We start from the raw sequence: 6,225 nt of genomic DNA on the forward strand, positions 1-6,225 counted from the left end.
CAGATCCAGTAAACCTAGGGGAGATTGTTAGACCCTTGAAGGTTTATGGATAAGTAAGTAGCTAAATGGATTAGTAGGCATTGTGGGTTTATGGTTGTATTTGGGCTTTTTGGGTAAGTTGGGCCTAGGGTTTAGGGAGCCTCCTCCCTAAACACTTACTATAAATAGAGAGGTTATGCCATTAGGAGTATGGTTGGTGACATTAGCTATCTTGTATTAGACATCATCATATGTATGCAAGGTTGAAGTAATCATCAATCAAAAATCTTTCTTTTCATCTCCTTTGTTCTTTCATAGCTTGTTTGTGTGATTCCGCTACCATTCAAGCTAGCACGATATCATTGTGATCTCGTTACGGGACTTACAAATATTATTGTCGACATTGCTGGAAATCATTCAACTCTAAGACCACCGGAAACCACCATCTAAAACCCACCTCCAGAACACCACTAACCTCTGCCATGTACTTCTGCTGTAACCCCCTCCCCCCCCCCCGGTCACCACCGTAGCTCCGATGGTCTTTACCATCGAAAACCACTATCTCTGTCGTCACACCTTCAATGCCGATCATCATTGTTATCTGTCTTCGTAGTCGGAAGAGACAGGCCAGTTTCTCTCTTTATCTCCTCCTCTTCTCACTCTCTCCAGTTTCTCTCTCTCTCTCTCTCTACAAGATGCCTCTTCCTCTCTCTCTCTCTCTCTCTGTTGAACTTTCTCTCTCTACTAATCTTGAATGGAATGTGTGTATAGATGTGTGTGTGTGCCATGTGAAAGAAAAAGAAGGGGAACACAATTTGGGGATTGGTGAAGCTTACATAAGAAGCTAAAATAGATAAAAGGGTTTTATAAAAATACCAATCAAAATGATGAATATACCTTCACATGTTATTCATGTGAGGGAATTTAACTGGTGAAATTAACTTGGTTAGTTTTAAAGGATTGAACCCGCAACAAAAATGAACTTAAAGGATGTTTTTAGCAAATTTTAAACATAAAGGCTGGAACCTACAAGTTTGAGAGAATATAAAGGACGTTTTGTGCAATTTACTCTTATTATAAATTCTTCGATCTGTCTCTTTTCTCTGATCTCTCTCTCTCATCTGTTCTCTGTATGTCATCTAGATTCTGAAGCGTAGTGTGAGGGAAGGGTGGGCAGAAGGCATTACATGCCCCATCCAAATGATACGACGCATTGGACAAAACGGAAGATATTGTCAACAAATAAAAGAACGTCTTGTTCATTAACATCTCGGAAATATTCCGCCACCCAGCGTTTACCGTGGGCACGATAACTGGTACACCAGAGGTGCGTCCACCAGGGCAAAAATACGATAGATACAAGATATAAGAGGAGTGAATGCGTGTCTCATTTGGTGATGAGCCCGTCACCCTTAAAAGGGCCTAATCAGGTCTTACCACTACAAAATCTACTATTCATTTTCATTGTCTAATTAACATATAGTAATAATAATAATAATAACTTTAATATATTATAGTTTTTTCCTTTTATAGCTTTTAATATACCGACGTGATGTTCTTATTTTTTGTATGTGTCGATTAGTGGATCAGTAATATGTCCAGTTTTAAAAGCATTGGTTATCACTAGATTTCAAAAAAATGAAAACTCTAATAGAACAACTTTATAAATATTAGATTTTAGTTATACACTTGTTTAATATACTTTTGTTGATTATATTTGATTATCTTCTTTATAGGACCGATCTGACCTGATCCAACCCGACCACGACCCAACAAAATTATTATATAGTAATAGACAAACGGCTACTAAAACTTTCCGCCACCCATGAAAAAATTTCCTTAGTCCGTCGTTGTTTACAAGGGCGTCAATAGGCGGGGTTCTGTGAAAGGGGAAGGGTAAGGAAGGAGGATAGATGGCATCTGCGTGTGGATGGTAGGAGAGGGCAGGCTGACGTGGAGGAGCAGGGATCGCCCGTCTCCTTTCAGCTAGCTCCAAGATTAGTGTTACTCTTGTATACAGTGAATCTTGGTTGTAAGAGTGTGTGTTAGCCAGCTCTCCTTCCTTTTTCCCACTTCCCTATAATACAATGAATCTGGGTTTTGGCAGGGAATATTGGTTTTGAATCTCAGGGTTGTAACATGTAAGAGAGATTAGTACCTCTGGCTTGGCTCTGGGTACGATTTGTTGGTGACTGCCAAGAAAAAACCAAAACTGATTTGTCATCTTTATAAGTTTGTTTGTTATGTTGGTGTGTCACATGGTGGAGTAGTTTTTCTTTTAATTCAAAAATGGATTTTATTTTACTAAGGGATGATAATTAATAACATTTATTTTGTTTAGCCTAATGGTGTATTGAGTAGTGACAGTACTTAGACCAAAAGTTTTGCGGAGGTGGAAAGTTATGGGACTCAATTTTTTTTTCCTATCGCGATATTTCTGGTTATATGTTTGATTCGGCTATTCAATTGGGTCGGGTCAACACAATAATAGCTCCATATAAAACTAAATAATCTTCATTATTCAAAGAATCCGTTCTTATAAATAAAAGGAAGCTTGATTTGAACCCTCAAGTTTCATTTATATAAAAACTAGTTTCAAACATTAAATTTAAAATTACAATTTGTAGAAGAGATTTGATGATAATGACAAGGATAATATATTATTTAAAATCCTACTTTTAATAAAGAATTCCAACAAATGTCACATGACGTTCCCGTCTAAATAAATAATTATTATGGAAAGTCGATTATTGATAATATTAAATTTAAAATTTAAAATTGAAAATTTATAGAAGAGATTTTGATAATAATGAAAATGATAACTAATAACTATATATTATTTAAAATCCTACTTTTAATATAGATTTCCAACGAATGTCACATGACGTTCTTTATTTAATTTATTAATAATACTAAATCATGATTATTTCAATTTCACCATTATAACTTATAAATAAGCAACTATATTTGGCTTGGATGGGTTGTAACATGTGCTTGGGGTGTTTTTCAAAAAAAAAAAAAAAATTGCCCACCGACGTGTCCCACTGCCTCTCATATACCACCTCTGCTTAAACCAATGCTGCCGCTTGAAAAACCCCTCCAACAACGTCGCCAATCAATGCTAAATCTGAGTTTTGGGAGACGAAGCGTAGATCGAGTTCCTTCGACAGAGAGACGGTGGTGTGTCACTCAACCACCAGTGAGGGCAAGCTTTCTAGCAGCGATTAGGTGTCTCGAAGTGGTTGACGGCGGCGCTTAGGGCTCCGGCGTCCCTGGCTCTATATTAAGGTGCGATTTGGGGTTTTAATTAAGTGAAACTGTTATTGGTTTCTTTTTGTTATGTGTAGCAGCGAGAATTGACTAGAAATTCATGCTTGGATGATGTTTTGACCTTCACAGTTCATTGTTTTGGTTGCTTTTTATATTAGTTTTTAATTTATGATTATGATTTTTATGAATACTATCATAGATTCAATCATTCAAATGGGTATTTCTAGCTTAGTTTGTCGCTTGGGTTTCCAAGAAACAAAATCTTGGATAAAGTTTTAACCTTTGTGAGTCAATTAAACAACACTCTTTGCAAAATGCCAAAATCAGATTGTTTGTTTAGGAATGTTTTGATTTAATAACGTATGAGATAGTGAAAGGTGGGGATTGTTTGTCTTATCATTTTGGTTTCTGTATTAAAATACCTAAGAAACTCCTATGACAATTGCTCCATTAACTTCTCATTATTCCCAAATGTTCAACGGTGGTAAGGTAAGGTTCTTGCTATGTCTGATTTTGTCATTCGTTTTGATGTCTCAGGTGGTCCCGGTTGTGAGTTTCGCCTTTTACCCTCAACGGCGATAGGAGGAGGTTATGGGGCTAAAATCAGGAATAGCATAAGGCTGAGGAGGGTAACATCGGTAAGCCTCACTGGCGTGGGAGGTGAGTGACGCTCTACTTTAATTTGGTTTTTATACTTATATTAGGCTTATATGTTTGGTGTATGTTGGGTTAATCTTAACTTATGATGATTTCAAATAGAATTATTTAGAATTAGGTGTCTTGATATATGGGTGGACGTATACGGTTGTGGTTGTGACAAGAAAATTTTAGAGACGACACTTGGTTGCAAGTCAATTATAACCAGTTAGGTCCGTGTTTCCTATTTCTATTTGAGGTCCTAATTAATATATAAATTTGAACTGTGTCTACTATAACATCGGTTCGTGTCTCTTCATATGGCCATTCGTATAGCCGCATCAAAGCGCAACTTGATATCTTCCATCATATAGACGGGATCCACGATTATAATCAACGTTTAACTTCTTTTGCATGAAAAGAAAATCATTAATTAGCATTCCACCAAGCGGGCTATGTTTTTCTTTAACAACTTCACACTTGGCAAGCCAAAAGTTTAATATTAGAAAAAAGGATTTTACCAAAGCCTGATTGTTTTTGAAAGCGGGAGGTTTATACTTTGATTCATTGCTAATTATATATCTATGGATGTGATTACAGGTGAATTAGAGATGTAGCCAAACCATTTACACTTCAAGGTAACCAATCATTACTATGGAATTAACATGCTTTGTCAAGAATTTTGTTTGGTTTCCTTTGTTATTGTATACGTTGAACAGTAGCCTTACCAGCGAAATTCGGCTCTCTCAGGCACGACCTTGGTTTAAAAAAGCGGGAAGCGCACAAAAGCGACGAGGTCTAAAACCAAAACACAAAAGCGGTGAGCTTTTCGTACGCAAGGCGCAAAGTGATTATATAATTTATTTTATATATCCCATAAGTGTTTAGCATCCAATACCTATGATTTAGCTATAATTAAGCTTTATATATGTTTTAAAATGAAAAAAAACATAAATGTACAACATAAAAAGCCTGTTGTACCAGTCACAAAAAAACAAGCCATGTACAAAAAGCGTGCGCCTCAGGTAGATTTTTATCCTAAAAAGCGTGCCTCAGTTGCGCTTCTTGCACAGATGTTGCCTTGTGTTACATAAGACACAAGGACCTGTGCCTAGATGCGCTTAATCGCGCTTTTTTAAACCAAGGGCACGGCTTCAACAACCATAACAACTGAAAGGTATGTTTTCTTACGATACTACTTTGCTTTGGAGGGTTATTGGATTGATATGCATGCTGCGCATATTTAATTAGGGTTGGCATCCTTTTGACTTAAAAGGTTAATGAAAGATGGCTAAAAGTTTGGATTTCTTATTAAATCTGCTCATGGATTTACCCTTATATAAGCCGATTACCCGGCTTATCTGATGTATTAAAATTCAATAAAAAATAAGCCCATGAGCAGTTTTAAACAAGTAATCCCAAATATTATGGTTTCTATTAATAACGATTCTCATATTGTGAGAACATGTATATGGTATGAAGAGGACTTACTTTGATTGTGGGTTTTATTTACTTGATAAATTACTCCCACGATAGTCCACCTAATGGTTATGCCATTACAACAACATTTTGTATGAATCAAGGTAATGCAAAAATCATTTAGTTAACCTGTTTATTTACGGTAACTCCTACAGCTTCACGCTAATTCTTTTGCAGTATATTTAATTAAGTGTTGGTTTGAAGCTCACTGAAGTTTTATGAGTTTTAGCAATTTTTCTTTGCAGTATTTTTAATTAAGGGTTGGATTGGAGCTGACTGAAGATTTATGAGTTTCAAGCAATTTTTCTTTAACTGTATGAACTGCACTTTGTGGGCGACTTGGCGGGTTATTATGTAAAACTATGTAAGCAAAGATAATATTGTCCTTATATATGGGGTTTAGGTGATTGAGAAGTGGTAGGTAGGTATGGCTGGGAAATCAAGCATAGGGCTGCCATGCCAATGCTGCCTACTTGGCGGGTTATTATGTAAAACTATGTAAGCAAAGATAATATTGTCTTGGTTCGAACTTTAATCTTGGGTGGTGTCAAATCGCAATCGAATTACTTAGGTTTTTACACAGTTTTTTTACGCCGCCGCAACGCGCGGCGGGTAAAAATTCTAGTTATTTTTAATTCTATGTTATATTAAATAATAAATAATAATATTAAATCTTGATTATCCCATTTTCACTCCAATTAAACATTAATATTAATATTAAATCACAATATCCAACTTATCTCTTATATATTTAATACCTTTTACTAAAAGGTTTCTTTTAGTTTTCTGCTTATTATCCAACATCGTGTAATACACAAGTTTTAACCTAATAATAAATAAAAAAATAAAGTAAAATGCTAT

At 35.7% G+C, this 6,225-nt stretch overlaps 1 long non-coding RNA gene across 1 annotated transcript; it reads left to right on the forward strand.

Annotated features, from left to right (window-relative positions):
- Nucleotides 1-3,049: 3,049 nt before the first annotated feature.
- LOC110940403 lies at nucleotides 3,050-5,902 on the forward strand. The gene is made up of 4 exons (XR_002593112.2): nucleotides 3,050-3,267; nucleotides 3,787-3,909; nucleotides 4,486-4,523; nucleotides 5,610-5,902. It is a non-coding gene; the product is annotated as an uncharacterized LOC110940403 (long non-coding RNA).
- Nucleotides 5,903-6,225: the final 323 nt, after the last annotated feature.

The sequence above is a fragment of the Helianthus annuus genome, chromosome 5, assembly GCF_002127325.2.
Source record: "Helianthus annuus cultivar XRQ/B chromosome 5, HanXRQr2.0-SUNRISE, whole genome shotgun sequence".
NCBI classification, from domain to species: domain Eukaryota; kingdom Viridiplantae; phylum Streptophyta; class Magnoliopsida; order Asterales; family Asteraceae; genus Helianthus; species Helianthus annuus.